Source organism: Schistocerca cancellata, unplaced genomic scaffold, assembly GCF_023864275.1.
Source record: "Schistocerca cancellata isolate TAMUIC-IGC-003103 unplaced genomic scaffold, iqSchCanc2.1 HiC_scaffold_19, whole genome shotgun sequence".
Taxonomy (NCBI): Eukaryota; Metazoa; Arthropoda; class Insecta; order Orthoptera; family Acrididae; genus Schistocerca; species Schistocerca cancellata.
This window is the reverse complement of record NW_026046084.1, coordinates 21,433-44,728: the sequence shown is the minus strand read 5'-3', so window position 1 is coordinate 44,728 and position 23,296 is coordinate 21,433. Positions and strand designations below refer to the sequence as shown.

Here is a 23,296-nt window from a genome sequence, read left to right as displayed (position 1 = left end):
CGTATTCGAGTGCACAAGGATGGACTGAGCGTGTCCGTCGTTTCCGTAGTGTAGCGGTTATCACGTCTGCTTCACACGCAGAAGGTCCCCGGTTCGATCCCGGGCGGGAACAGTATTTTCCTGCCTATGTCGTATTGTACTCCAGTGAGCCTCGTCGTGTGTGGATCTGCTGCATGTCCCTTCGTTTTGCAAGTACCACATTTATTGAATTTTTTAGTTACGATGGCAACATCACTACAAGTTGTCTGTGAAGTAAGGTGCACATAAGCAGTTTCCGTGGTGTAGCGGTTATCACGTCTGCCTAACACGCAGAAGGTCCCCGGTTCGATCCCGGGCGGAAACACTTTTTCATCACTTTAAGCGAGACTTACTAACATGCATCTGCTACCATCTGTACCCGAAACCTTCGTAACCGCCTTCACGCGTCGGATCAGAGTGTCAATTGCTCACATCAAATAAGAAATTCATTTGATATTGGCGGCGAGCTTTTTGCGCTGACTCAGCCACTGACGTGCGATCAGTTTGCACAAAACGCTAGGGCTCGTCCGGGATTTGAACCCGGGACCTCCTGCACCCTAAGCAGGAATCATACCCCTAGACCAACGAGCCCTGTGGCACGGCGAATGCCAGTTACTCCAGTCCCTCGATGTCTTCCAGGGTGCTCTGGAAGTCTCGTGTAGGCTGGCGGGATGGAGGCGGCGCGAATTCCCGCGCTCGGCGGCCTTCCTGGGCTATTGGTACCCTCATGTAGAGCTGCCGCTGGGCGCGCACTGCCTGCTGCTAAGGAGGTGATTGTTTTTGCTGATGTGACTTGCAATAACGACTGCGCGAAACGCCGCTATCTCGTTAGGGGTGCTACGGCAGACACCCTCTCGAGCACCCCGAAGACTTCTTGAGCCCTCGGCTGCGATGGGTTTCAGGCTGTCAAAAGAACTATGGTGTGTGCATGCGCGGACGAGAGAAAGGCTGAGGCGTATTCGAGTGCACAAGGATGGACTGAGCGTGTCCGTCGTTTCCGTAGTGTAGCGGTTATCACGTCTGCTTCACACGCAGAAGGTCCCCGGTTCGATCCCGGGCGGGAACAGTATTTTCCTGCCTATGTCGTATTGTACTCCAGTGAGCCTCGTCGTGTGTGGATCTGCTGCATGTCCCTTCGTTTTGCAAGTACCACATTTATTGAATTTTTTAGTTACGATGGCAACATCACTACAAGTTGTCTGTGAAGTAAGGTGCACATAAGCAGTTTCCGTGGTGTAGCGGTTATCACGTCTGCCTAACACGCAGAAGGTCCCCGGTTCGATCCCGGGCGGAAACACTTTTTCATCACTTTAAGCGAGACTTACTAACATGCATCTGCTACCATCTGTACCCGAAACCTTCGTAACCGCCTTCACGCGTCGGATCAGAGTGTCAATTGCTCACATCAAATAAGAAATTCATTTGATATTGGCGGCGAGCTTTTTGCGCTGACTCAGCCACTGACGTGCGATCAGTTTGCACAAAACGCTAGGGCTCGTCCGGGATTTGAACCCGGGACCTCCTGCACCCTAAGCAGGAATCATACCCCTAGACCAACGAGCCCTGTGGCACGGCGAATGCCAGTTACTCCAGTCCCTCGATGTCTTCCAGGGTGCTCTGGAAGTCTCGTGTAGGCTGGCGGGATGGAGGCGGCGCGAATTCCCGCGCTCGGCGGCCTTCCTGGGCTATTGGTACCCTCATGTAGAGCTGCCGCTGGGCGCGCACTGCCTGCTGCTAAGGAGGTGATTGTTTTTGCTGATGTGACTTGCAATAACGACTGCGCGAAACGCCGCTATCTCGTTAGGGGTGCTACGGCAGACACCCTCTCGAGCACCCCGAAGACTTCTTGAGCCCTCGGCTGCGATGGGTTTCAGGCTGTCAAAAGAACTATGGTGTGTGCATGCGCGGACGAGAGAAAGGCTGAGGCGTATTCGAGTGCACAAGGATGGACTGAGCGTGTCCGTCGTTTCCGTAGTGTAGCGGTTATCACGTCTGCTTCACACGCAGAAGGTCCCCGGTTCGATCCCGGGCGGGAACAGTATTTTCCTGCCTATGTCGTATTGTACTCCAGTGAGCCTCGTCGTGTGTGGATCTGCTGCATGTCCCTTCGTTTTGCAAGTACCACATTTATTGAATTTTTTAGTTACGATGGCAACATCACTACAAGTTGTCTGTGAAGTAAGGTGCACATAAGCAGTTTCCGTGGTGTAGCGGTTATCACGTCTGCCTAACACGCAGAAGGTCCCCGGTTCGATCCCGGGCGGAAACACTTTTTCATCACTTTAAGCGAGACTTACTAACATGCATCTGCTACCATCTGTACCCGAAACCTTCGTAACCGCCTTCACGCGTCGGATCAGAGTGTCAATTGCTCACATCAAATAAGAAATTCATTTGATATTGGCGGCGAGCTTTTTGCGCTGACTCAGCCACTGACGTGCGATCAGTTTGCACAAAACGCTAGGGCTCGTCCGGGATTTGAACCCGGGACCTCCTGCACCCTAAGCAGGAATCATACCCCTAGACCAACGAGCCCTGTGGCACGGCGAATGCCAGTTACTCCAGTCCCTCGATGTCTTCCAGGGTGCTCTGGAAGTCTCGTGTAGGCTGGCGGGATGGAGGCGGCGCGAATTCCCGCGCTCGGCGGCCTTCCTGGGCTATTGGTACCCTCATGTAGAGCTGCCGCTGGGCGCGCACTGCCTGCTGCTAAGGAGGTGATTGTTTTTGCTGATGTGACTTGCAATAACGACTGCGCGAAACGCCGCTATCTCGTTAGGGGTGCTACGGCAGACACCCTCTCGAGCACCCCGAAGACTTCTTGAGCCCTCGGCTGCGATGGGTTTCAGGCTGTCAAAAGAACTATGGTGTGTGCATGCGCGGACGAGAGAAAGGCTGAGGCGTATTCGAGTGCACAAGGATGGACTGAGCGTGTCCGTCGTTTCCGTAGTGTAGCGGTTATCACGTCTGCTTCACACGCAGAAGGTCCCCGGTTCGATCCCGGGCGGGAACAGTATTTTCCTGCCTATGTCGTATTGTACTCCAGTGAGCCTCGTCGTGTGTGGATCTGCTGCATGTCCCTTCGTTTTGCAAGTACCACATTTATTGAATTTTTTAGTTACGATGGCAACATCACTACAAGTTGTCTGTGAAGTAAGGTGCACATAAGCAGTTTCCGTGGTGTAGCGGTTATCACGTCTGCCTAACACGCAGAAGGTCCCCGGTTCGATCCCGGGCGGAAACACTTTTTCATCACTTTAAGCGAGACTTACTAACATGCATCTGCTACCATCTGTACCCGAAACCTTCGTAACCGCCTTCACGCGTCGGATCAGAGTGTCAATTGCTCACATCAAATAAGAAATTCATTTGATATTGGCGGCGAGCTTTTTGCGCTGACTCAGCCACTGACGTGCGATCAGTTTGCACAAAACGCTAGGGCTCGTCCGGGATTTGAACCCGGGACCTCCTGCACCCTAAGCAGGAATCATACCCCTAGACCAACGAGCCCTGTGGCACGGCGAATGCCAGTTACTCCAGTCCCTCGATGTCTTCCAGGGTGCTCTGGAAGTCTCGTGTAGGCTGGCGGGATGGAGGCGGCGCGAATTCCCGCGCTCGGCGGCCTTCCTGGGCTATTGGTACCCTCATGTAGAGCTGCCGCTGGGCGCGCACTGCCTGCTGCTAAGGAGGTGATTGTTTTTGCTGATGTGACTTGCAATAACGACTGCGCGAAACGCCGCTATCTCGTTAGGGGTGCTACGGCAGACACCCTCTCGAGCACCCCGAAGACTTCTTGAGCCCTCGGCTGCGATGGGTTTCAGGCTGTCAAAAGAACTATGGTGTGTGCATGCGCGGACGAGAGAAAGGCTGAGGCGTATTCGAGTGCACAAGGATGGACTGAGCGTGTCCGTCGTTTCCGTAGTGTAGCGGTTATCACGTCTGCTTCACACGCAGAAGGTCCCCGGTTCGATCCCGGGCGGGAACAGTATTTTCCTGCCTATGTCGTATTGTACTCCAGTAAGCCTCGTCGTGTGTGGATCTGCTGCATGTCCCTTCGTTTTGCAAGTACCACATTTATTGAATTTTTTAGTTACGATGGCAACATCACTACAAGTTGTCTGTGAAGTAAGGTGCACATAAGCAGTTTCCGTGGTGTAGCGGTTATCACGTCTGCCTAACACGCAGAAGGTCCCCGGTTCGATCCCGGGCGGAAACACTTTTTCATCACTTTAAGCGAGACTTACTAACATGCATCTGCTACCATCTGTACCCGAAACCTTCGTAACCGCCTTCACGCGTCGGATCAGAGTGTCAATTGCTCACATCAAATAAGAAATTCATTTGATATTGGCGGCGAGCTTTTTGCGCTGACTCAGCCACTGACGTGCGATCAGTTTGCACAAAACGCTAGGGCTCGTCCGGGATTTGAACCCGGGACCTCCTGCACCCTAAGCAGGAATCATACCCCTAGACCAACGAGCCCTGTGGCACGGCGAATGCCAGTTACTCCAGTCCCTCGATGTCTTCCAGGGTGCTCTGGAAGTCTCGTGTAGGCTGGCGGGATGGAGGCGGCGCGAATTCCCGCGCTCGGCGGCCTTCCTGGGCTATTGGTACCCTCATGTAGAGCTGCCGCTGGGCGCGCACTGCCTGCTGCTAAGGAGGTGATTGTTTTTGCTGATGTGACTTGCAATAACGACTGCGCGAAACGCCGCTATCTCGTTAGGGGTGCTACGGCAGACACCCTCTCGAGCACCCCGAAGACTTCTTGAGCCCTCGGCTGCGATGGGTTTCAGGCTGTCAAAAGAACTATGGTGTGCGCATGCGCGGACGAGAGAAAGGCTGAGGCGTATTCGAGTGCACAAGGATGGACTGAGCGTGTCCGTCGTTTCCGTAGTGTAGCGGTTATCACGTCTGCTTCACACGCAGAAGGTCCCCGGTTCGATCCCGGGCGGGAACAGTATTTTCCTGCCTATGTCGTATTGTACTCCAGTGAGCCTCGTCGTGTGTGGATCTGCTGCATGTCCCTTCGTTTTGCAAGTACCACATTTATTGAATTTTTTAGTTACGATGGCAACATCACTACAAGTTGTCTGTGAAGTAAGGTGCACATAAGCAGTTTCCGTGGTGTAGCGGTTATCACGTCTGCCTAACACGCAGAAGGTCCCCGGTTCGATCCCGGGCGGAAACACTTTTTCATCACTTTAAGCGAGACTTACTAACATGCATCTGCTACCATCTGTACCCGAAACCTTCGTAACCGCCTTCACGCGTCGGATCAGAGTGTCAATTGCTCACATCAAATAAGAAATTCATTTGATATTGGCGGCGAGCTTTTTGCGCTGACTCAGCCACTGACGTGCGATCAGTTTGCACAAAACGCTAGGGCTCGTCCGGGATTTGAACCCGGGACCTCCTGCACCCTAAGCAGGAATCATACCCCTAGACCAACGAGCCCTGTGGCACGGCGAATGCCAGTTACTCCAGTCCCTCGATGTCTTCCAGGGTGCTCTGGAAGTCTCGTGTAGGCTGGCGGGATGGAGGCGGCGCGAATTCCCGCGCTCGGCGGCCTTCCTGGGCTATTGGTACCCTCATGTAGAGCTGCCGCTGGGCGCGCACTGCCTGCTGCTAAGGAGGTGATTGTTTTTGCTGATGTGACTTGCAATAACGACTGCGCGAAACGCCGCTATCTCGTTAGGGGTGCTACGGCAGACACCCTCTCGAGCACCCCGAAGACTTCTTGAGCCCTCGGCTGCGATGGGTTTCAGGCTGTCAAAAGAACTATGGTGTGTGCATGCGCGGACGAGAGAAAGGCTGAGGCGTATTCGAGTGCACAAGGATGGACTGAGCGTGTCCGTCGTTTCCGTAGTGTAGCGGTTATCACGTCTGCTTCACACGCAGAAGGTCCCCGGTTCGATCCCGGGCGGGAACAGTATTTTCCTGCCTATGTCGTATTGTACTCCAGTGAGCCTCGTCGTGTGTGGATCTGCTGCATGTCCCTTCGTTTTGCAAGTACCACATTTATTGAATTTTTTAGTTACGATGGCAACATCACTACAAGTTGTCTGTGAAGTAAGGTGCACATAAGCAGTTTCCGTGGTGTAGCGGTTATCACGTCTGCCTAACACGCAGAAGGTCCCCGGTTCGATCCCGGGCGGAAACACTTTTTCATCACTTTAAGCGAGACTTACTAACATGCATCTGCTACCATCTGTACCCGAAACCTTCGTAACCGCCTTCACGCGTCGGATCAGAGTGTCAATTGCTCACATCAAATAAGAAATTCATTTGATATTGGCGGCGAGCTTTTTGCGCTGACTCAGCCACTGACGTGCGATCAGTTTGCACAAAACGCTAGGGCTCGTCCGGGATTTGAACCCGGGACCTCCTGCACCCTAAGCAGGAATCATACCCCTAGACCAACGAGCCCTGTGGCACGGCGAATGCCAGTTACTCCAGTCCCTCGATGTCTTCCAGGGTGCTCTGGAAGTCTCGTGTAGGCTGGCGGGATGGAGGCGGCGCGAATTCCCGCGCTCGGCGGCCTTCCTGGGCTATTGGTACCCTCATGTAGAGCTGCCGCTGGGCGCGCACTGCCTGCTGCTAAGGAGGTGATTGTTTTTGCTGATGTGACTTGCAATAACGACTGCGCGAAACGCCGCTATCTCGTTAGGGGTGCTACGGCAGACACCCTCTCGAGCACCCCGAAGACTTCTTGAGCCCTCGGCTGCGATGGGTTTCAGGCTGTCAAAAGAACTATGGTGTGTGCATGCGCGGACGAGAGAAAGGCTGAGGCGTATTCGAGTGCACAAGGATGGACTGAGCGTGTCCGTCGTTTCCGTAGTGTAGCGGTTATCACGTCTGCTTCACACGCAGAAGGTCCCCGGTTCGATCCCGGGCGGGAACAGTATTTTCCTGCCTATGTCGTATTGTACTCCAGTGAGCCTCGTCGTGTGTGGATCTGCTGCATGTCCCTTCGTTTTGCAAGTACCACATTTATTGAATTTTTTAGTTACGATGGCAACATCACTACAAGTTGTCTGTGAAGTAAGGTGCACATAAGCAGTTTCCGTGGTGTAGCGGTTATCACGTCTGCCTAACACGCAGAAGGTCCCCGGTTCGATCCCGGGCGGAAACACTTTTTCATCACTTTAAGCGAGACTTACTAACATGCATCTGCTACCATCTGTACCCGAAACCTTCGTAACCGCCTTCACGCGTCGGATCAGAGTGTCAATTGCTCACATCAAATAAGAAATTCATTTGATATTGGCGGCGAGCTTTTTGCGCTGACTCAGCCACTGACGTGCGATCAGTTTGCACAAAACGCTAGGGCTCGTCCGGGATTTGAACCCGGGACCTCCTGCACCCTAAGCAGGAATCATACCCCTAGACCAACGAGCCCTGTGGCACGGCGAATGCCAGTTACTCCAGTCCCTCGATGTCTTCCAGGGTGCTCTGGAAGTCTCGTGTAGGCTGGCGGGATGGAGGCGGCGCGAATTCCCGCGCTCGGCGGCCTTCCTGGGCTATTGGTACCCTCATGTAGAGCTGCCGCTGGGCGCGCACTGCCTGCTGCTAAGGAGGTGATTGTTTTTGCTGATGTGACTTGCAATAACGACTGCGCGAAACGCCGCTATCTCGTTAGGGGTGCTACGGCAGACACCCTCTCGAGCACCCCGAAGACTTCTTGAGCCCTCGGCTGCGATGGGTTTCAGGCTGTCAAAAGAACTATGGTGTGTGCATGCGCGGACGAGAGAAAGGCTGAGGCGTATTCGAGTGCACAAGGATGGACTGAGCGTGTCCGTCGTTTCCGTAGTGTAGCGGTTATCACGTCTGCTTCACACGCAGAAGGTCCCCGGTTCGATCCCGGGCGGGAACAGTATTTTCCTGCCTATGTCGTATTGTACTCCAGTGAGCCTCGTCGTGTGTGGATCTGCTGCATGTCCCTTCGTTTTGCAAGTACCACATTTATTGAATTTTTTAGTTACGATGGCAACATCACTACAAGTTGTCTGTGAAGTAAGGTGCACATAAGCAGTTTCCGTGGTGTAGCGGTTATCACGTCTGCCTAACACGCAGAAGGTCCCCGGTTCGATCCCGGGCGGAAACACTTTTTCATCACTTTAAGCGAGACTTACTAACATGCATCTGCTACCATCTGTACCCGAAACCTTCGTAACCGCCTTCACGCGTCGGATCAGAGTGTCAATTGCTCACATCAAATAAGAAATTCATTTGATATTGGCGGCGAGCTTTTTGCGCTGACTCAGCCACTGACGTGCGATCAGTTTGCACAAAACGCTAGGGCTCGTCCGGGATTTGAACCCGGGACCTCCTGCACCCTAAGCAGGAATCATACCCCTAGACCAACGAGCCCTGTGGCACGGCGAATGCCAGTTACTCCAGTCCCTCGATGTCTTCCAGGGTGCTCTGGAAGTCTCGTGTAGGCTGGCGGGATGGAGGCGGCGCGAATTCCCGCGCTCGGCGGCCTTCCTGGGCTATTGGTACCCTCATGTAGAGCTGCCGCTGGGCGCGCACTGCCTGCTGCTAAGGAGGTGATTGTTTTTGCTGATGTGACTTGCAATAACGACTGCGCGAAACGCCGCTATCTCGTTAGGGGTGCTACGGCAGACACCCTCTCGAGCACCCCGAAGACTTCTTGAGCCCTCGGCTGCGATGGGTTTCAGGCTGTCAAAAGAACTATGGTGTGTGCATGCGCGGACGAGAGAAAGGCTGAGGCGTATTCGAGTGCACAAGGATGGACTGAGCGTGTCCGTCGTTTCCGTAGTGTAGCGGTTATCACGTCTGCTTCACACGCAGAAGGTCCCCGGTTCGATCCCGGGCGGGAACAGTATTTTCCTGCCTATGTCGTATTGTACTCCAGTGAGCCTCGTCGTGTGTGGATCTGCTGCATGTCCCTTCGTTTTGCAAGTACCACATTTATTGAATTTTTTAGTTACGATGGCAACATCACTACAAGTTGTCTGTGAAGTAAGGTGCACATAAGCAGTTTCCGTGGTGTAGCGGTTATCACGTCTGCCTAACACGCAGAAGGTCCCCGGTTCGATCCCGGGCGGAAACACTTTTTCATCACTTTAAGCGAGACTTACTAACATGCATCTGCTACCATCTGTACCCGAAACCTTCGTAACCGCCTTCACGCGTCGGATCAGAGTGTCAATTGCTCACATCAAATAAGAAATTCATTTGATATTGGCGGCGAGCTTTTTGCGCTGACTCAGCCACTGACGTGCGATCAGTTTGCACAAAACGCTAGGGCTCGTCCGGGATTTGAACCCGGGACCTCCTGCACCCTAAGCAGGAATCATACCCCTAGACCAACGAGCCCTGTGGCACGGCGAATGCCAGTTACTCCAGTCCCTCGATGTCTTCCAGGGTGCTCTGGAAGTCTCGTGTAGGCTGGCGGGATGGAGGCGGCGCGAATTCCCGCGCTCGGCGGCCTTCCTGGGCTATTGGTACCCTCATGTAGAGCTGCCGCTGGGCGCGCACTGCCTGCTGCTAAGGAGGTGATTGTTTTTGCTGATGTGACTTGCAATAACGACTGCGCGAAACGCCGCTATCTCGTTAGGGGTGCTACGGCAGACACCCTCTCGAGCACCCCGAAGACTTCTTGAGCCCTCGGCTGCGATGGGTTTCAGGCTGTCAAAAGAACTATGGTGTGTGCATGCGCGGACGAGAGAAAGGCTGAGGCGTATTCGAGTGCACAAGGATGGACTGAGCGTGTCCGTCGTTTCCGTAGTGTAGCGGTTATCACGTCTGCTTCACACGCAGAAGGTCCCCGGTTCGATCCCGGGCGGGAACAGTATTTTCCTGCCTATGTCGTATTGTACTCCAGTGAGCCTCGTCGTGTGTGGATCTGCTGCATGTCCCTTCGTTTTGCAAGTACCACATTTATTGAATTTTTTAGTTACGATGGCAACATCACTACAAGTTGTCTGTGAAGTAAGGTGCACATAAGCAGTTTCCGTGGTGTAGCGGTTATCACGTCTGCCTAACACGCAGAAGGTCCCCGGTTCGATCCCGGGCGGAAACACTTTTTCATCACTTTAAGCGAGACTTACTAACATGCATCTGCTACCATCTGTACCCGAAACCTTCGTAACCGCCTTCACGCGTCGGATCAGAGTGTCAATTGCTCACATCAAATAAGAAATTCATTTGATATTGGCGGCGAGCTTTTTGCGCTGACTCAGCCACTGACGTGCGATCAGTTTGCACAAAACGCTAGGGCTCGTCCGGGATTTGAACCCGGGACCTCCTGCACCCTAAGCAGGAATCATACCCCTAGACCAACGAGCCCTGTGGCACGGCGAATGCCAGTTACTCCAGTCCCTCGATGTCTTCCAGGGTGCTCTGGAAGTCTCGTGTAGGCTGGCGGGATGGAGGCGGCGCGAATTCCCGCGCTCGGCGGCCTTCCTGGGCTATTGGTACCCTCATGTAGAGCTGCCGCTGGGCGCGCACTGCCTGCTGCTAAGGAGGTGATTGTTTTTGCTGATGTGACTTGCAATAACGACTGCGCGAAACGCCGCTATCTCGTTAGGGGTGCTACGGCAGACACCCTCTCGAGCACCCCGAAGACTTCTTGAGCCCTCGGCTGCGATGGGTTTCAGGCTGTCAAAAGAACTATGGTGTGTGCATGCGCGGACGAGAGAAAGGCTGAGGCGTATTCGAGTGCACAAGGATGGACTGAGCGTGTCCGTCGTTTCCGTAGTGTAGCGGTTATCACGTCTGCTTCACACGCAGAAGGTCCCCGGTTCGATCCCGGGCGGGAACAGTATTTTCCTGCCTATGTCGTATTGTACTCCAGTGAGCCTCGTCGTGTGTGGATCTGCTGCATGTCCCTTCGTTTTGCAAGTACCACATTTATTGAATTTTTTAGTTACGATGGCAACATCACTACAAGTTGTCTGTGAAGTAAGGTGCACATAAGCAGTTTCCGTGGTGTAGCGGTTATCACGTCTGCCTAACACGCAGAAGGTCCCCGGTTCGATCCCGGGCGGAAACACTTTTTCATCACTTTAAGCGAGACTTACTAACATGCATCTGCTACCATCTGTACCCGAAACCTTCGTAACCGCCTTCACGCGTCGGATCAGAGTGTCAATTGCTCACATCAAATAAGAAATTCATTTGATATTGGCGGCGAGCTTTTTGCGCTGACTCAGCCACTGACGTGCGATCAGTTTGCACAAAACGCTAGGGCTCGTCCGGGATTTGAACCCGGGACCTCCTGCACCCTAAGCAGGAATCATACCCCTAGACCAACGAGCCCTGTGGCACGGCGAATGCCAGTTACTCCAGTCCCTCGATGTCTTCCAGGGTGCTCTGGAAGTCTCGTGTAGGCTGGCGGGATGGAGGCGGCGCGAATTCCCGCGCTCGGCGGCCTTCCTGGGCTATTGGTACCCTCATGTAGAGCTGCCGCTGGGCGCGCACTGCCTGCTGCTAAGGAGGTGATTGTTTTTGCTGATGTGACTTGCAATAACGACTGCGCGAAACGCCGCTATCTCGTTAGGGGTGCTACGGCAGACACCCTCTCGAGCACCCCGAAGACTTCTTGAGCCCTCGGCTGCGATGGGTTTCAGGCTGTCAAAAGAACTATGGTGTGTGCATGCGCGGACGAGAGAAAGGCTGAGGCGTATTCGAGTGCACAAGGATGGACTGAGCGTGTCCGTCGTTTCCGTAGTGTAGCGGTTATCACGTCTGCTTCACACGCAGAAGGTCCCCGGTTCGATCCCGGGCGGGAACAGTATTTTCCTGCCTATGTCGTATTGTACTCCAGTGAGCCTCGTCGTGTGTGGATCTGCTGCATGTCCCTTCGTTTTGCAAGTACCACATTTATTGAATTTTTTAGTTACGATGGCAACATCACTACAAGTTGTCTGTGAAGTAAGGTGCACATAAGCAGTTTCCGTGGTGTAGCGGTTATCACGTCTGCCTAACACGCAGAAGGTCCCCGGTTCGATCCCGGGCGGAAACACTTTTTCATCACTTTAAGCGAGACTTACTAACATGCATCTGCTACCATCTGTACCCGAAACCTTCGTAACCGCCTTCACGCGTCGGATCAGAGTGTCAATTGCTCACATCAAATAAGAAATTCATTTGATATTGGCGGCGAGCTTTTTGCGCTGACTCAGCCACTGACGTGCGATCAGTTTGCACAAAACGCTAGGGCTCGTCCGGGATTTGAACCCGGGACCTCCTGCACCCTAAGCAGGAATCATACCCCTAGACCAACGAGCCCTGTGGCACGGCGAATGCCAGTTACTCCAGTCCCTCGATGTCTTCCAGGGTGCTCTGGAAGTCTCGTGTAGGCTGGCGGGATGGAGGCGGCGCGAATTCCCGCGCTCGGCGGCCTTCCTGGGCTATTGGTACCCTCATGTAGAGCTGCCGCTGGGCGCGCACTGCCTGCTGCTAAGGAGGTGATTGTTTTTGCTGATGTGACTTGCAATAACGACTGCGCGAAACGCCGCTATCTCGTTAGGGGTGCTACGGCAGACACCCTCTCGAGCACCCCGAAGACTTCTTGAGCCCTCGGCTGCGATGGGTTTCAGGCTGTCAAAAGAACTATGGTGTGTGCATGCGCGGACGAGAGAAAGGCTGAGGCGTATTCGAGTGCACAAGGATGGACTGAGCGTGTCCGTCGTTTCCGTAGTGTAGCGGTTATCACGTCTGCTTCACACGCAGAAGGTCCCCGGTTCGATCCCGGGCGGGAACAGTATTTTCCTGCCTATGTCGTATTGTACTCCAGTGAGCCTCGTCGTGTGTGGATCTGCTGCATGTCCCTTCGTTTTGCAAGTACCACATTTATTGAATTTTTTAGTTACGATGGCAACATCACTACAAGTTGTCTGTGAAGTAAGGTGCACATAAGCAGTTTCCGTGGTGTAGCGGTTATCACGTCTGCCTAACACGCAGAAGGTCCCCGGTTCGATCCCGGGCGGAAACACTTTTTCATCACTTTAAGCGAGACTTACTAACATGCATCTGCTACCATCTGTACCCGAAACCTTCGTAACCGCCTTCACGCGTCGGATCAGAGTGTCAATTGCTCACATCAAATAAGAAATTCATTTGATATTGGCGGCGAGCTTTTTGCGCTGACTCAGCCACTGACGTGCGATCAGTTTGCACAAAACGCTAGGGCTCGTCCGGGATTTGAACCCGGGACCTCCTGCACCCTAAGCAGGAATCATACCCCTAGACCAACGAGCCCTGTGGCACGGCGAATGCCAGTTACTCCAGTCCCTCGATGTCTTCCAGGGTGCTCTGGAAGTCTCGTGTAGGCTGGCGGGATGGAGGCGGCGCGAATTCCCGCGCTCGGCGGCCTTCCTGGGCTATTGGTACCCTCATGTAGAGCTGCCGCTGGGCGCGCACTGCCTGCTGCTAAGGAGGTGATTGTTTTTGCTGATGTGACTTGCAATAACGACTGCGCGAAACGCCGCTATCTCGTTAGGGGTGCTACGGCAGACACCCTCTCGAGCACCCCGAAGACTTCTTGAGCCCTCGGCTGCGATGGGTTTCAGGCTGTCAAAAGAACTATGGTGTGTGCATGCGCGGACGAGAGAAAGGCTGAGGCGTATTCGAGTGCACAAGGATGGACTGAGCGTGTCCGTCGTTTCCGTAGTGTAGCGGTTATCACGTCTGCTTCACACGCAGAAGGTCCCCGGTTCGATCCCGGGCGGGAACAGTATTTTCCTGCCTATGTCGTATTGTACTCCAGTGAGCCTCGTCGTGTGTGGATCTGCTGCATGTCCCTTCGTTTTGCAAGTACCACATTTATTGAATTTTTTAGTTACGATGGCAACATCACTACAAGTTGTCTGTGAAGTAAGGTGCACATAAGCAGTTTCCGTGGTGTAGCGGTTATCACGTCTGCCTAACACGCAGAAGGTCCCCGGTTCGATCCCGGGCGGAAACACTTTTTCATCACTTTAAGCGAGACTTACTAACATGCATCTGCTACCATCTGTACCCGAAACCTTCGTAACCGCCTTCACGCGTCGGATCAGAGTGTCAATTGCTCACATCAAATAAGAAATTCATTTGATATTGGCGGCGAGCTTTTTGCGCTGACTCAGCCACTGACGTGCGATCAGTTTGCACAAAACGCTAGGGCTCGTCCGGGATTTGAACCCGGGACCTCCTGCACCCTAAGCAGGAATCATACCCCTAGACCAACGAGCCCTGTGGCACGGCGAATGCCAGTTACTCCAGTCCCTCGATGTCTTCCAGGGTGCTCTGGAAGTCTCGTGTAGGCTGGCGGGATGGAGGCGGCGCGAATTCCCGCGCTCGGCGGCCTTCCTGGGCTATTGGTACCCTCATGTAGAGCTGCCGCTGGGCGCGCACTGCCTGCTGCTAAGGAGGTGATTGTTTTTGCTGATGTGACTTGCAATAACGACTGCGCGAAACGCCGCTATCTCGTTAGGGGTGCTACGGCAGACACCCTCTCGAGCACCCCGAAGACTTCTTGAGCCCTCGGCTGCGATGGGTTTCAGGCTGTCAAAAGAACTATGGTGTGTGCATGCGCGGACGAGAGAAAGGCTGAGGCGTATTCGAGTGCACAAGGATGGACTGAGCGTGTCCGTCGTTTCCGTAGTGTAGCGGTTATCACGTCTGCTTCACACGCAGAAGGTCCCCGGTTCGATCCCGGGCGGGAACAGTATTTTCCTGCCTATGTCGTATTGTACTCCAGTGAGCCTCGTCGTGTGTGGATCTGCTGCATGTCCCTTCGTTTTGCAAGTACCACATTTATTGAATTTTTTAGTTACGATGGCAACATCACTACAAGTTGTCTGTGAAGTAAGGTGCACATAAGCAGTTTCCGTGGTGTAGCGGTTATCACGTCTGCCTAACACGCAGAAGGTCCCCGGTTCGATCCCGGGCGGAAACACTTTTTCATCACTTTAAGCGAGACTTACTAACATGCATCTGCTACCATCTGTACCCGAAACCTTCGTAACCGCCTTCACGCGTCGGATCAGAGTGTCAATTGCTCACATCAAATAAGAAATTCATTTGATATTGGCGGCGAGCTTTTTGCGCTGACTCAGCCACTGACGTGCGATCAGTTTGCACAAAACGCTAGGGCTCGTCCGGGATTTGAACCCGGGACCTCCTGCACCCTAAGCAGGAATCATACCCCTAGACCAACGAGCCCTGTGGCACGGCGAATGCCAGTTACTCCAGTCCCTCGATGTCTTCCAGGGTGCTCTGGAAGTCTCGTGTAGGCTGGCGGGATGGAGGCGGCGCGAATTCCCGCGCTCGGCGGCCTTCCTGGGCTATTGGTACCCTCATGTAGAGCTGCCGCTGGGCGCGCACTGCCTGCTGCTAAGGAGGTGATTGTTTTTGCTGATGTGACTTGCAATAACGACTGCGCGAAACGCCGCTATCTCGTTAGGGGTGCTACGGCAGACACCCTCTCGAGCACCCCGAAGACTTCTTGAGCCCTCGGCTGCGATGGGTTTCAGGCTGTCAAAAGAACTATGGTGTGTGCATGCGCGGACGAGAGAAAGGCTGAGGCGTATTCGAGTGCACAAGGATGGACTGAGCGTGTCCGTCGTTTCCGTAGTGTAGCGGTTATCACGTCTGCTTCACACGCAGAAGGTCCCCGGTTCGATCCCGGGCGGGAACAGTATTTTCCTGCCTATGTCGTATTGTACTCCAGTGAGCCTCGTCGTGTGTGGATCTGCTGCATGTCCCTTCGTTTTGCAAGTACCACATTTATTGAATTTTTTAGTTACGATGGCAACATCACTACAAGTTGTCTGTGAAGTAAGGTGCACATAAGCAGTTTCCGTGGTGTAGCGGTTATCACGTCTGCCTAACACGCAGAAGGTCCCCGGTTCGATCCCGGGCGGAAACACTTTTTCATCACTTTAAGCGAGACTTACTAACATGCATCTGCTACCATCTGTACCCGAAACCTTCGTAACCGCCTTCACGCGTCGGATCAGAGTGTCAATTGCTCACATCAAATAAGAAATTCATTTGATATTGGCGGCGAGCTTTTTGCGCTGACTCAGCCACTGACGTGCGATCAGTTTGCACAAAACGCTAGGGCTCGTCCGGGATTTGAACCCGGACCTCCTGCACCCTAAGCAGGAATCATACCCCTAGACCAACGAGCCCTGTGGCACGGCGAATGCCAGTTACTCCAGTCCCTCGATGTCTTCCAGGGTGCTCTGGAAGTCTCGTGTAGGCTGGCGGGATGGAGGCGGCGCGAATTCCCGCGGTCGGCGGCCTTCCTGGGCTATTGGTACCCTCATGTAGAGCTGCCGCTGGGCGCGCACTGCCTGCTGCTAAGGAGGTGATTGTTTTTGCTGATGTGACTTGCAATAACGACTGCGCGAAACGCCGCTATCTCGTTAGGGGTGCTACGGCAGACACCCTCTCGAGCACCCCGAAGACTTCTTGAGCCCTCGGCTGCGATGGGTTTCAGGCTGTCAAAAGAACTATGGTGTGTGCATGCGGCGGACGAGAGAAAGGCTGAGGCGTATTCGAGTGCACAAGGATGGACTGAGCGTGTCCGTCGTTTCCGTAGTGTAGCGGTTACACGTCTGCTTCACACGCAGAAGGTCCCCGGTTCGATCCCGGGCGGGAACAGTATTTTCCTGCCTATGTCGTATTGTACTCCAGTGAGCCTCGTCGTGTGTGGATCTGCTGCATGTCCCTTCGTTTTGCAAGTACCACATTTATTGAATTTTTTAGTTACGATGGCAACATCACTACAAGTTGTCTGTGAAGTAAGGTGCACATAAGCAGTTTCCGTGGTGGTAGCGGTTATCACGTCTGCCTAACACGCAGAAGGTCCCGGTTCGATCCCGGGCGGAAACACCTTTTTCATCACTTTAAGCGAGACTTACTAACATGCATCTGCTACCATCTGTACCCGAAACCTTCGTAACCGCCTTCACGCGTCGGATCAGAGTGTCAATTGCTCACATCAAATAAGAAATTCATTTGATATTGGCGGCGAGCTTTTTGCGCTGACTCAGCCACTGACGTGCGATCAGTTTGCACAAAACGCTAGGGTCGTCCGGGATTTGAACCCGGGACCTCCTGCACCCTAAGCAGGAATCATACCCTAGACCAACGAGCCCTGTGGCACGGCGAATGCCAGTTACTCCAGTCCCTCGATGTCTTCCAGGGTGCTCTGGAAGTCTCGTGTAGGCTGGCGGGATGGAGGCGGCGCGAATTCCCGCGCTCGGCGGCCTTCCTGGGCTATTGGTACCCTCATGTAGAGCTGCCGCTGGGCGCGCACTGCCTGCTGCTAAGGAGGTGATTGTTTTTTGCTGATGTGACTTGCAATAACGACTGCGCGAAACGCCGCTATCTCGTTAGGGGTGCTACGGCAGACACCCTCTCGAGCACCCGAAGACTTCTTGAGCCCTCGGCTGCGATGGGTTTTTCAGGCTGTCAAAGAACTATGGTGTGTGCATGCCGCGGACGAGAGAAAGGCTGAGGCGTATTCGAGTGCACAAGGATGGACTGAGCGTGTCCGTCGTTCCGTAGTGTAGCGGTTATCACGTCTGCTTCACACGCAGAAGGTCCCGGTTCGATCCCGGGCGGGACAGTATTTTCCTGGCCTATGTCGTATTGTACTCCAGTGAGCCTCGTCGTGTGTGGATCTGCTGCATGTCCCTTCGTTTTGCAAGTACCACATTTATTGAAAATTTTTTAGTTACGATGGCAACATCACTACAAGTTGTCTGTGAAGTAAGGTGCACATAAGCAGTTTCCGTGGTGTAGCGGTTATCACGTCTGCCTAACACGCAGAAGGTCCCCGGTTCGATCCCGGGCGGAAACACTTTTTCATCACTTTAAGCGAGACTTACTAACATGCATCTGCTACCATCTGTACCCGAAACCTTCGTAACCGCCTTCACGCGTCGGATCAGAGTGTCAATTGCTCACATCAAATAAGAAATTCATTTGATATTGGCGGCGAGCTTTTTGCGCTGACTCAGCCACTGACGTGCGATCAGTTTGCACAAAACGCTAGGGCTCGTCCGGGATTTGAACCCGGGACCTCCTGCACCCTAAGCAGGAATCATACCCCTAGACCAACGAGCCCTGTGGCACGGCGAATGCCAGTTACTCCAGTCCCTCGATGTCTTCCAGGGTGCTCTGGAAGTCTCGTGTAGGCTGGCGGGATGGAGGCGGCGCGAATTCCCGCGCTCGGCGGCCTTCCTGGGCTATTGGTACCCTCATGTAGAGCTGCCGCTGGGCGCGCACTGCCTGCTGCTAAGGAGGTGATTGTTTTTGCTGATGTGACTTGCAATAACGACTGCGCGAAACGCCGCTATCTCGTTAGGGGTGCTACGGCAGACACCCTCTCGAGCACCCCGAAGACTTCTTGAGCCCTCGGCTGCGATGGGTTTCAGGCTGTCAAAAGAACTATGGTGTGTGCATGCGCGGACGAGAGAAAGGCTGAGGCGTATTCGAGTGCACAAGGATGGACTGAGCGTGTCCGTCGTTTCCGTAGTGTAGCGGTTATCACGTCTGCTTCACACGCAGAAGGTCCCCGGTTCGATCCCGGGCGGGAACAGTATTTTCCTGCCTATGTCGTATTGTACTCCAGTGAGCCTCGTCGTGTGTGGATCTGCTGCATGTCCCTTCGTTTTGCAAGTACCACATTTATTGAATTTTTTAGTTACGATGGCAACATCACTACAAGTTGTCTGTGAAGTAAGGTGCACATAAGCAGTTTCCGTGGTGTAGCGGTTATCACGTCTGCCTAACACGCAGAAGGTCCCCGGTTCGATCCCGGGCGGAAACACTTTTTCATCACTTTAAGCGAGACTTACTAACATGCATCTGCTACCATCTGTACCCGAAACCTTCGTAACCGCCTTCACGCGTCGGATCAGAGTGTCAATTGCTCACATCAAATAAGAAATTCATTTGATATTGGCGGCGAGCTTTTTGCGCTGACTCAGCCACTGACGTGCGATCAGTTTGCACAAAACGCTAGGGCTCGTCCGGGATTTGAACCCGGGACCTCCTGCACCCTAAGCAGGAATCATACCCCTAGACCAACGAGCCCTGTGGCACGGCGAATGCCAGTTACTCCAGTCCCTCGATGTCTTCCAGGGTGCTCTGGAAGTCTCGTGTAGGCTGGCGGGATGGAGGCGGCGCGAATTCCCGCGCTCGGCGGCCTTCCTGGGCTATTGGTACCCTCATGTAGAGCTGCCGCTGGGCGCGCACTGCCTGCTGCTAAGGAGGTGATTGTTTTTGCTGATGTGACTTGCAATAACGACTGCGCGAAACGCCGCTATCTCGTTAGGGGTGCTACGGCAGACACCCTCTCGAGCACCCCGAAGACTTCTTGAGCCCTCGGCTGCGATGGGTTTCAGGCTGTCAAAAGAACTATGGTGTGTGCATGCGCGGACGAGAGAAAGGCTGAGGCGTATTCGAGTGCACAAGGATGGACTGAGCGTGTCCGTCGTTTCCGTAGTGTAGCGGTTATCACGTCTGCTTCACACGCAGAAGGTCCCCGGTTCGATCCCGGGCGGGAACAGTATTTTCCTGCCTATGTCGTATTGTACTCCAGTGAGCCTCGTCGTGTGTGGATCTGCTGCATGTCCCTTCGTTTTGCAAGTACCACATTTATTGAATTTTTTAGTTACGATGGCAACATCACTACAAGTTGTCTGTGAAGTAAGGTGCACATAAGCAGTTTCCGTGGTGTAGCGGTTATCACGTCTGCCTAACACGCAGAAGGTCCCCGGTTCGATCCCGGGCGGAAACACTTTTTCATCACTTTAAGCGAGACTTACTAACATGCATCTGCTACCATCTGTACCCGAAACCTTCGTAACCGCCTTCACGCGTCGGATCAGAGTGTCAATTGCTCACATCAAATAAGAAATTCATTTGATATTGGCGGCGAGCTTTTTGCGCTGACTCAGCCACTGACGTGCGATCAGTTTGCACAAAACGCTAGGGCTCGTCCGGGATTTGAACCCGGGACCTCCTGCACCCTAAGCAGGAATCATACCCCTAGACCAACGAGCCCTGTGGCACGGCGAATGCCAGTTACTCCAGTCCCTCGATGTCTTCCAGGGTGCTCTGGAAGTCTCGTGTAGGCTGGCGGGATGGAGGCGGCGCGAATTCCCGCGCTCGGCGGCCTTCCTGGGCTATTGGTACCCTCATGTAGAGCTGCCGCTGGGCGCGCACTGCCTGCTGCTAAGGAGGTGATTGTTTTTGCTGATGTGACTTGCAATAACGACTGCGCGAAACGCCGCTATCTCGTTAGGGGTGCTACGGCAGACACCCTCTCGAGCACCCCGAAGACTTCTTGAGCCCTCGGCTGCGATGGGTTTCAGGCTGTCAAAAGAACTATGGTGTGTGCATGCGCGGACGAGAGAAAGGCTGAGGCGTATTCGAGTGCACAAGGATGGACTGAGCGTGTCCGTCGTTTCCGTAGTGTAGCGGTTATCACGTCTGCTTCACACGCAGAAGGTCCCCGGTTCGATCCCGGGCGGGAACAGTATTTTCCTGCCTATGTCGTATTGTACTCCAGTAAGCCTCGTCGTGTGTGGATCTGCTGCATGTCCCTTCGTTTTGCAAGTACCACATTTATTGAATTTTTTAGTTACGATGGCAACATCACTACAAGTTGTCTGTGAAGTAAGGTGCACATAAGCAGTTTCCGTGGTGTAGCGGTTATCACGTCTGCCTAACACGCAGAAGGTCCCCGGTTCGATCCCGGGCGGAAACACTTTTTCATCACTTTAAGCGAGACTTACTAACATGCATCTGCTACCATCTGTACCCGAAACCTTCGTAACCGCCTTCACGCGTCGGATCAGAGTGTCAATTGCTCACATCAAATAAGAAATTCATTTGATATTGGCGGCGAGCTTTTTGCGCTGACTCAGCCACTGACGTGCGATCAGTTTGCACAAAACGCTAGGGCTCGTCCGGGATTTGAACCCGGGACCTCCTGCACCCTAAGCAGGAATCATACCCCTAGACCAACGAGCCCTGTGGCACGGCGAATGCCAGTTACTCCAGTCCCTCGATGTCTTCCAGGGTGCTCTGGAAGTCTCGTGTAGGCTGGCGGGATGGAGGCGGCGCGAATTCCCGCGCTCGGCGGCCTTCCTGGGCTATTGGTACCCTCATGTAGAGCTGCCGCTGGGCGCGCACTGCCTGCTGCTAAGGAGGTGATTGTTTTTGCTGATGTGACTTGCAATAACGACTGCGCGAAACGCCGCTATCTCGTTAGGGGTGCTACGGCAGACACCCTCTCGAGCACCCCGAAGACTTCTTGAGCCCTCGGCTGCGATGGGTTTCAGGCTGTCAAAAGAACTATGGTGTGTGCATGCGCGGACGAGAGAAAGGCTGAGGCGTATTCGAGTGCACAAGGATGGACTGAGCGTGTCCGTCGTTTCCGTAGTGTAGCGGTTATCACGTCTGCTTCACACGCAGAAGGTCCCCGGTTCGATCCCGGGCGGGAACAGTATTTTCCTGCCTATGTCGTATTGTACTCCAGTAAGCCTCGTCGTGTGTGGATCTGCTGCATGTCCCTTCGTTTTGCAAGTACCACATTTATTGAATTTTTTAGTTACGATGGCAACATCACTACAAGTTGTCTGTGAAGTAAGGTGCACATAAGCAGTTTCCGTGGTGTAGCGGTTATCACGTCTGCCTAACACGCAGAAGGTCCCCGGTTCGATCCCGGGCGGAAACACTTTTTCATCACTTTAAGCGAGACTTACTAACATGCATCTGCTACCATCTGTACCCGAAACCTTCGTAACCGCCTTCACGCGTCGGATCAGAGTGTCAATTGCTCACATCAAATAAGAAATTCATTTGATATTGGCGGCGAGCTTTTTGCGCTGACTCAGCCACTGACGTGCGATCAGTTTGCACAAAACGCTAGGGCTCGTCCGGGATTTGAACCCGGGACCTCCTGCACCCTAAGCAGGAATCATACCCCTAGACCAACGAGCCCTGTGGCACGGCGAATGCCAGTTACTCCAGTCCCTCGATGTCTTCCAGGGTGCTCTGGAAGTCTCGTGTAGGCTGGCGGGATGGAGGCGGCGCGAATTCCCGCGCTCGGCGGCCTTCCTGGGCTATTGGTACCCTCATGTAGAGCTGCCGCTGGGCGCGCACTGCCTGCTGCTAAGGAGGTGATTGTTTTTGCTGATGTGACTTGCAATAACGACTGCGCGAAACGCCGCTATCTCGTTAGGGGTGCTACGGCAGACACCCTCTCGAGCACCCCGAAGACTTCTTGAGCCCTCGGCTGCGATGGGTTTCAGGCTGTCAAAAGAACTATGGTGTGTGCATGCGCGGACGAGAGAAAGGCTGAGGCGTATTCGAGTGCACAAGGATGGACTGAGCGTGTCCGTCGTTTCCGTAGTGTAGCGGTTATCACGTCTGCTTCACACGCAGAAGGTCCCCGGTTCGATCCCGGGCGGGAACAGTATTTTCCTGCCTATGTCGTATTGTACTCCAGTGAGCCTCGTCGTGTGTGGATCTGCTGCATGTCCCTTCGTTTTGCAAGTACCACATTTATTGAATTTTTTAGTTACGATGGCAACATCACTACAAGTTGTCTGTGAAGTAAGGTGCACATAAGCAGTTTCCGTGGTGTAGCGGTTATCACGTCTGCCTAACACGCAGAAGGTCCCCGGTTCGATCCCGGGCGGAAACACTTTTTCATCACTTTAAGCGAGACTTACTAACATGCATCTGCTACCATCTGTACCCGAAACCTTCGTAACCGCCTTCACGCGTCGGATCAGAGTGTCAATTGCTCACATCAAATAAGAAATTCATTTGATATTGGCGGCGAGCTTTTTGCGCTGACTCAGCCACTGACGTGCGATCAGTTTGCACAAAACGCTAGGGCTCGTCCGGGATTTGAACCCGGGACCTCCTGCACCCTAAGCAGGAATCATACCCCTAGACCAACGAGCCCTGTGGCACGGCGAATGCCAGTTACTCCAGTCCCTCGATGTCTTCCAGGGTGCTCTGGAAGTCTCGTGTAGGCTGGCGGGATGGAGGCGGCGCGAATTCCCGCGCTCGGCGGCCTTCCTGGGCTATTGGTACCCTCATGTAGAGCTGCCGCTGGGCGCGCACTGCCTGCTGCTAAGGAGGTGATTGTTTTTGCTGATGTGACTTGCAATAACGACTGCGCGAAACGCCGCTATCTCGTTAGGGGTGCTACGGCAGACACCCTCTCGAGCACCCCGAAGACTTCTTGAGCCCTCGGCTGCGATGGGTTTCAGGCTGTCAAAAGAACTATGGT

General features: G+C 53.8%; 71 non-coding genes across 71 annotated transcripts; 48 read left to right on the top strand and 23 right to left on the bottom strand.

Annotated features, from left to right (window-relative positions):
* Window positions 1-39: 39 nt before the first annotated feature.
* Window positions 40-112, top strand: Trnav-cac (transfer RNA valine (anticodon CAC)). Its single transcript has one exon. It is a non-coding gene; the product is annotated as a tRNA-Val (tRNA).
* A 158-nt stretch (window positions 113-270) lies between these two features.
* Trnav-aac (transfer RNA valine (anticodon AAC)) lies at window positions 271-343 on the top strand. The gene has a single exon. It is a non-coding gene; the product is annotated as a tRNA-Val (tRNA).
* Window positions 344-537: 194 nt separating this feature from the next.
* On the bottom strand, window positions 538-609 carry Trnap-agg (transfer RNA proline (anticodon AGG)). The gene has a single exon. It is a non-coding gene; the product is annotated as a tRNA-Pro (tRNA).
* A 402-nt stretch (window positions 610-1,011) lies between these two features.
* Window positions 1,012-1,084, top strand: Trnav-cac (transfer RNA valine (anticodon CAC)). Its single transcript has one exon. It is a non-coding gene; the product is annotated as a tRNA-Val (tRNA).
* Window positions 1,085-1,242: 158 nt separating this feature from the next.
* Trnav-aac (transfer RNA valine (anticodon AAC)) lies at window positions 1,243-1,315 on the top strand. The gene has a single exon. It is a non-coding gene; the product is annotated as a tRNA-Val (tRNA).
* Window positions 1,316-1,509: 194 nt separating this feature from the next.
* Window positions 1,510-1,581, bottom strand: Trnap-agg (transfer RNA proline (anticodon AGG)). Its single transcript has one exon. It is a non-coding gene; the product is annotated as a tRNA-Pro (tRNA).
* Window positions 1,582-1,983: 402 nt separating this feature from the next.
* Window positions 1,984-2,056, top strand: Trnav-cac (transfer RNA valine (anticodon CAC)). The gene has a single exon. It is a non-coding gene; the product is annotated as a tRNA-Val (tRNA).
* Window positions 2,057-2,214: 158 nt separating this feature from the next.
* Trnav-aac (transfer RNA valine (anticodon AAC)) lies at window positions 2,215-2,287 on the top strand. The gene has a single exon. It is a non-coding gene; the product is annotated as a tRNA-Val (tRNA).
* A 194-nt stretch (window positions 2,288-2,481) lies between these two features.
* Trnap-agg (transfer RNA proline (anticodon AGG)) lies at window positions 2,482-2,553 on the bottom strand. The gene has a single exon. It is a non-coding gene; the product is annotated as a tRNA-Pro (tRNA).
* Window positions 2,554-2,955: 402 nt separating this feature from the next.
* Window positions 2,956-3,028, top strand: Trnav-cac (transfer RNA valine (anticodon CAC)). The gene has a single exon. It is a non-coding gene; the product is annotated as a tRNA-Val (tRNA).
* A 158-nt stretch (window positions 3,029-3,186) lies between these two features.
* On the top strand, window positions 3,187-3,259 carry Trnav-aac (transfer RNA valine (anticodon AAC)). Its single transcript has one exon. It is a non-coding gene; the product is annotated as a tRNA-Val (tRNA).
* Window positions 3,260-3,453: 194 nt separating this feature from the next.
* Trnap-agg (transfer RNA proline (anticodon AGG)) lies at window positions 3,454-3,525 on the bottom strand. Its single transcript has one exon. It is a non-coding gene; the product is annotated as a tRNA-Pro (tRNA).
* Window positions 3,526-3,927: 402 nt separating this feature from the next.
* On the top strand, window positions 3,928-4,000 carry Trnav-cac (transfer RNA valine (anticodon CAC)). The gene has a single exon. It is a non-coding gene; the product is annotated as a tRNA-Val (tRNA).
* A 158-nt stretch (window positions 4,001-4,158) lies between these two features.
* Window positions 4,159-4,231, top strand: Trnav-aac (transfer RNA valine (anticodon AAC)). Its single transcript has one exon. It is a non-coding gene; the product is annotated as a tRNA-Val (tRNA).
* A 194-nt stretch (window positions 4,232-4,425) lies between these two features.
* On the bottom strand, window positions 4,426-4,497 carry Trnap-agg (transfer RNA proline (anticodon AGG)). Its single transcript has one exon. It is a non-coding gene; the product is annotated as a tRNA-Pro (tRNA).
* Window positions 4,498-4,899: 402 nt separating this feature from the next.
* Trnav-cac (transfer RNA valine (anticodon CAC)) lies at window positions 4,900-4,972 on the top strand. Its single transcript has one exon. It is a non-coding gene; the product is annotated as a tRNA-Val (tRNA).
* A 158-nt stretch (window positions 4,973-5,130) lies between these two features.
* Window positions 5,131-5,203, top strand: Trnav-aac (transfer RNA valine (anticodon AAC)). The gene has a single exon. It is a non-coding gene; the product is annotated as a tRNA-Val (tRNA).
* Window positions 5,204-5,397: 194 nt separating this feature from the next.
* On the bottom strand, window positions 5,398-5,469 carry Trnap-agg (transfer RNA proline (anticodon AGG)). The gene has a single exon. It is a non-coding gene; the product is annotated as a tRNA-Pro (tRNA).
* Window positions 5,470-5,871: 402 nt separating this feature from the next.
* Trnav-cac (transfer RNA valine (anticodon CAC)) lies at window positions 5,872-5,944 on the top strand. The gene has a single exon. It is a non-coding gene; the product is annotated as a tRNA-Val (tRNA).
* A 158-nt stretch (window positions 5,945-6,102) lies between these two features.
* Trnav-aac (transfer RNA valine (anticodon AAC)) lies at window positions 6,103-6,175 on the top strand. The gene has a single exon. It is a non-coding gene; the product is annotated as a tRNA-Val (tRNA).
* Window positions 6,176-6,369: 194 nt separating this feature from the next.
* On the bottom strand, window positions 6,370-6,441 carry Trnap-agg (transfer RNA proline (anticodon AGG)). Its single transcript has one exon. It is a non-coding gene; the product is annotated as a tRNA-Pro (tRNA).
* Window positions 6,442-6,843: 402 nt separating this feature from the next.
* Window positions 6,844-6,916, top strand: Trnav-cac (transfer RNA valine (anticodon CAC)). The gene has a single exon. It is a non-coding gene; the product is annotated as a tRNA-Val (tRNA).
* A 158-nt stretch (window positions 6,917-7,074) lies between these two features.
* Trnav-aac (transfer RNA valine (anticodon AAC)) lies at window positions 7,075-7,147 on the top strand. The gene has a single exon. It is a non-coding gene; the product is annotated as a tRNA-Val (tRNA).
* A 194-nt stretch (window positions 7,148-7,341) lies between these two features.
* On the bottom strand, window positions 7,342-7,413 carry Trnap-agg (transfer RNA proline (anticodon AGG)). The gene has a single exon. It is a non-coding gene; the product is annotated as a tRNA-Pro (tRNA).
* A 402-nt stretch (window positions 7,414-7,815) lies between these two features.
* Trnav-cac (transfer RNA valine (anticodon CAC)) lies at window positions 7,816-7,888 on the top strand. The gene has a single exon. It is a non-coding gene; the product is annotated as a tRNA-Val (tRNA).
* A 158-nt stretch (window positions 7,889-8,046) lies between these two features.
* Trnav-aac (transfer RNA valine (anticodon AAC)) lies at window positions 8,047-8,119 on the top strand. The gene has a single exon. It is a non-coding gene; the product is annotated as a tRNA-Val (tRNA).
* A 194-nt stretch (window positions 8,120-8,313) lies between these two features.
* On the bottom strand, window positions 8,314-8,385 carry Trnap-agg (transfer RNA proline (anticodon AGG)). Its single transcript has one exon. It is a non-coding gene; the product is annotated as a tRNA-Pro (tRNA).
* Window positions 8,386-8,787: 402 nt separating this feature from the next.
* On the top strand, window positions 8,788-8,860 carry Trnav-cac (transfer RNA valine (anticodon CAC)). The gene has a single exon. It is a non-coding gene; the product is annotated as a tRNA-Val (tRNA).
* Window positions 8,861-9,018: 158 nt separating this feature from the next.
* Window positions 9,019-9,091, top strand: Trnav-aac (transfer RNA valine (anticodon AAC)). Its single transcript has one exon. It is a non-coding gene; the product is annotated as a tRNA-Val (tRNA).
* Window positions 9,092-9,285: 194 nt separating this feature from the next.
* Window positions 9,286-9,357, bottom strand: Trnap-agg (transfer RNA proline (anticodon AGG)). The gene has a single exon. It is a non-coding gene; the product is annotated as a tRNA-Pro (tRNA).
* Window positions 9,358-9,759: 402 nt separating this feature from the next.
* Window positions 9,760-9,832, top strand: Trnav-cac (transfer RNA valine (anticodon CAC)). The gene has a single exon. It is a non-coding gene; the product is annotated as a tRNA-Val (tRNA).
* Window positions 9,833-9,990: 158 nt separating this feature from the next.
* Window positions 9,991-10,063, top strand: Trnav-aac (transfer RNA valine (anticodon AAC)). Its single transcript has one exon. It is a non-coding gene; the product is annotated as a tRNA-Val (tRNA).
* Window positions 10,064-10,257: 194 nt separating this feature from the next.
* On the bottom strand, window positions 10,258-10,329 carry Trnap-agg (transfer RNA proline (anticodon AGG)). The gene has a single exon. It is a non-coding gene; the product is annotated as a tRNA-Pro (tRNA).
* Window positions 10,330-10,731: 402 nt separating this feature from the next.
* Trnav-cac (transfer RNA valine (anticodon CAC)) lies at window positions 10,732-10,804 on the top strand. Its single transcript has one exon. It is a non-coding gene; the product is annotated as a tRNA-Val (tRNA).
* Window positions 10,805-10,962: 158 nt separating this feature from the next.
* On the top strand, window positions 10,963-11,035 carry Trnav-aac (transfer RNA valine (anticodon AAC)). Its single transcript has one exon. It is a non-coding gene; the product is annotated as a tRNA-Val (tRNA).
* Window positions 11,036-11,229: 194 nt separating this feature from the next.
* Window positions 11,230-11,301, bottom strand: Trnap-agg (transfer RNA proline (anticodon AGG)). The gene has a single exon. It is a non-coding gene; the product is annotated as a tRNA-Pro (tRNA).
* Window positions 11,302-11,703: 402 nt separating this feature from the next.
* Trnav-cac (transfer RNA valine (anticodon CAC)) lies at window positions 11,704-11,776 on the top strand. The gene has a single exon. It is a non-coding gene; the product is annotated as a tRNA-Val (tRNA).
* Window positions 11,777-11,934: 158 nt separating this feature from the next.
* Window positions 11,935-12,007, top strand: Trnav-aac (transfer RNA valine (anticodon AAC)). The gene has a single exon. It is a non-coding gene; the product is annotated as a tRNA-Val (tRNA).
* Window positions 12,008-12,201: 194 nt separating this feature from the next.
* Window positions 12,202-12,273, bottom strand: Trnap-agg (transfer RNA proline (anticodon AGG)). The gene has a single exon. It is a non-coding gene; the product is annotated as a tRNA-Pro (tRNA).
* Window positions 12,274-12,675: 402 nt separating this feature from the next.
* Window positions 12,676-12,748, top strand: Trnav-cac (transfer RNA valine (anticodon CAC)). The gene has a single exon. It is a non-coding gene; the product is annotated as a tRNA-Val (tRNA).
* Window positions 12,749-12,906: 158 nt separating this feature from the next.
* Trnav-aac (transfer RNA valine (anticodon AAC)) lies at window positions 12,907-12,979 on the top strand. Its single transcript has one exon. It is a non-coding gene; the product is annotated as a tRNA-Val (tRNA).
* Window positions 12,980-13,173: 194 nt separating this feature from the next.
* On the bottom strand, window positions 13,174-13,245 carry Trnap-agg (transfer RNA proline (anticodon AGG)). The gene has a single exon. It is a non-coding gene; the product is annotated as a tRNA-Pro (tRNA).
* A 402-nt stretch (window positions 13,246-13,647) lies between these two features.
* Trnav-cac (transfer RNA valine (anticodon CAC)) lies at window positions 13,648-13,720 on the top strand. The gene has a single exon. It is a non-coding gene; the product is annotated as a tRNA-Val (tRNA).
* Window positions 13,721-13,878: 158 nt separating this feature from the next.
* Window positions 13,879-13,951, top strand: Trnav-aac (transfer RNA valine (anticodon AAC)). Its single transcript has one exon. It is a non-coding gene; the product is annotated as a tRNA-Val (tRNA).
* Window positions 13,952-14,145: 194 nt separating this feature from the next.
* Window positions 14,146-14,217, bottom strand: Trnap-agg (transfer RNA proline (anticodon AGG)). The gene has a single exon. It is a non-coding gene; the product is annotated as a tRNA-Pro (tRNA).
* A 402-nt stretch (window positions 14,218-14,619) lies between these two features.
* Trnav-cac (transfer RNA valine (anticodon CAC)) lies at window positions 14,620-14,692 on the top strand. The gene has a single exon. It is a non-coding gene; the product is annotated as a tRNA-Val (tRNA).
* A 158-nt stretch (window positions 14,693-14,850) lies between these two features.
* Window positions 14,851-14,923, top strand: Trnav-aac (transfer RNA valine (anticodon AAC)). The gene has a single exon. It is a non-coding gene; the product is annotated as a tRNA-Val (tRNA).
* Window positions 14,924-15,117: 194 nt separating this feature from the next.
* Window positions 15,118-15,189, bottom strand: Trnap-agg (transfer RNA proline (anticodon AGG)). The gene has a single exon. It is a non-coding gene; the product is annotated as a tRNA-Pro (tRNA).
* A 402-nt stretch (window positions 15,190-15,591) lies between these two features.
* Window positions 15,592-15,664, top strand: Trnav-cac (transfer RNA valine (anticodon CAC)). Its single transcript has one exon. It is a non-coding gene; the product is annotated as a tRNA-Val (tRNA).
* Window positions 15,665-15,822: 158 nt separating this feature from the next.
* On the top strand, window positions 15,823-15,895 carry Trnav-aac (transfer RNA valine (anticodon AAC)). Its single transcript has one exon. It is a non-coding gene; the product is annotated as a tRNA-Val (tRNA).
* A 194-nt stretch (window positions 15,896-16,089) lies between these two features.
* On the bottom strand, window positions 16,090-16,160 carry Trnap-agg (transfer RNA proline (anticodon AGG)). Its single transcript has one exon. It is a non-coding gene; the product is annotated as a tRNA-Pro (tRNA).
* A 403-nt stretch (window positions 16,161-16,563) lies between these two features.
* Trnav-cac (transfer RNA valine (anticodon CAC)) lies at window positions 16,564-16,635 on the top strand. Its single transcript has one exon. It is a non-coding gene; the product is annotated as a tRNA-Val (tRNA).
* Window positions 16,636-16,793: 158 nt separating this feature from the next.
* Trnav-aac (transfer RNA valine (anticodon AAC)) lies at window positions 16,794-16,866 on the top strand. The gene has a single exon. It is a non-coding gene; the product is annotated as a tRNA-Val (tRNA).
* Window positions 16,867-17,534: 668 nt separating this feature from the next.
* Trnav-cac (transfer RNA valine (anticodon CAC)) lies at window positions 17,535-17,606 on the top strand. Its single transcript has one exon. It is a non-coding gene; the product is annotated as a tRNA-Val (tRNA).
* Window positions 17,607-17,766: 160 nt separating this feature from the next.
* Trnav-aac (transfer RNA valine (anticodon AAC)) lies at window positions 17,767-17,839 on the top strand. The gene has a single exon. It is a non-coding gene; the product is annotated as a tRNA-Val (tRNA).
* Window positions 17,840-18,033: 194 nt separating this feature from the next.
* On the bottom strand, window positions 18,034-18,105 carry Trnap-agg (transfer RNA proline (anticodon AGG)). The gene has a single exon. It is a non-coding gene; the product is annotated as a tRNA-Pro (tRNA).
* A 402-nt stretch (window positions 18,106-18,507) lies between these two features.
* Window positions 18,508-18,580, top strand: Trnav-cac (transfer RNA valine (anticodon CAC)). The gene has a single exon. It is a non-coding gene; the product is annotated as a tRNA-Val (tRNA).
* A 158-nt stretch (window positions 18,581-18,738) lies between these two features.
* Window positions 18,739-18,811, top strand: Trnav-aac (transfer RNA valine (anticodon AAC)). Its single transcript has one exon. It is a non-coding gene; the product is annotated as a tRNA-Val (tRNA).
* A 194-nt stretch (window positions 18,812-19,005) lies between these two features.
* On the bottom strand, window positions 19,006-19,077 carry Trnap-agg (transfer RNA proline (anticodon AGG)). The gene has a single exon. It is a non-coding gene; the product is annotated as a tRNA-Pro (tRNA).
* A 402-nt stretch (window positions 19,078-19,479) lies between these two features.
* Trnav-cac (transfer RNA valine (anticodon CAC)) lies at window positions 19,480-19,552 on the top strand. Its single transcript has one exon. It is a non-coding gene; the product is annotated as a tRNA-Val (tRNA).
* Window positions 19,553-19,710: 158 nt separating this feature from the next.
* Window positions 19,711-19,783, top strand: Trnav-aac (transfer RNA valine (anticodon AAC)). The gene has a single exon. It is a non-coding gene; the product is annotated as a tRNA-Val (tRNA).
* A 194-nt stretch (window positions 19,784-19,977) lies between these two features.
* Window positions 19,978-20,049, bottom strand: Trnap-agg (transfer RNA proline (anticodon AGG)). Its single transcript has one exon. It is a non-coding gene; the product is annotated as a tRNA-Pro (tRNA).
* A 402-nt stretch (window positions 20,050-20,451) lies between these two features.
* Window positions 20,452-20,524, top strand: Trnav-cac (transfer RNA valine (anticodon CAC)). Its single transcript has one exon. It is a non-coding gene; the product is annotated as a tRNA-Val (tRNA).
* A 158-nt stretch (window positions 20,525-20,682) lies between these two features.
* On the top strand, window positions 20,683-20,755 carry Trnav-aac (transfer RNA valine (anticodon AAC)). The gene has a single exon. It is a non-coding gene; the product is annotated as a tRNA-Val (tRNA).
* A 194-nt stretch (window positions 20,756-20,949) lies between these two features.
* Window positions 20,950-21,021, bottom strand: Trnap-agg (transfer RNA proline (anticodon AGG)). Its single transcript has one exon. It is a non-coding gene; the product is annotated as a tRNA-Pro (tRNA).
* Window positions 21,022-21,423: 402 nt separating this feature from the next.
* Window positions 21,424-21,496, top strand: Trnav-cac (transfer RNA valine (anticodon CAC)). Its single transcript has one exon. It is a non-coding gene; the product is annotated as a tRNA-Val (tRNA).
* A 158-nt stretch (window positions 21,497-21,654) lies between these two features.
* On the top strand, window positions 21,655-21,727 carry Trnav-aac (transfer RNA valine (anticodon AAC)). Its single transcript has one exon. It is a non-coding gene; the product is annotated as a tRNA-Val (tRNA).
* Window positions 21,728-21,921: 194 nt separating this feature from the next.
* Trnap-agg (transfer RNA proline (anticodon AGG)) lies at window positions 21,922-21,993 on the bottom strand. The gene has a single exon. It is a non-coding gene; the product is annotated as a tRNA-Pro (tRNA).
* Window positions 21,994-22,395: 402 nt separating this feature from the next.
* Trnav-cac (transfer RNA valine (anticodon CAC)) lies at window positions 22,396-22,468 on the top strand. The gene has a single exon. It is a non-coding gene; the product is annotated as a tRNA-Val (tRNA).
* A 158-nt stretch (window positions 22,469-22,626) lies between these two features.
* On the top strand, window positions 22,627-22,699 carry Trnav-aac (transfer RNA valine (anticodon AAC)). Its single transcript has one exon. It is a non-coding gene; the product is annotated as a tRNA-Val (tRNA).
* A 194-nt stretch (window positions 22,700-22,893) lies between these two features.
* On the bottom strand, window positions 22,894-22,965 carry Trnap-agg (transfer RNA proline (anticodon AGG)). The gene has a single exon. It is a non-coding gene; the product is annotated as a tRNA-Pro (tRNA).
* Window positions 22,966-23,296: the final 331 nt, after the last annotated feature.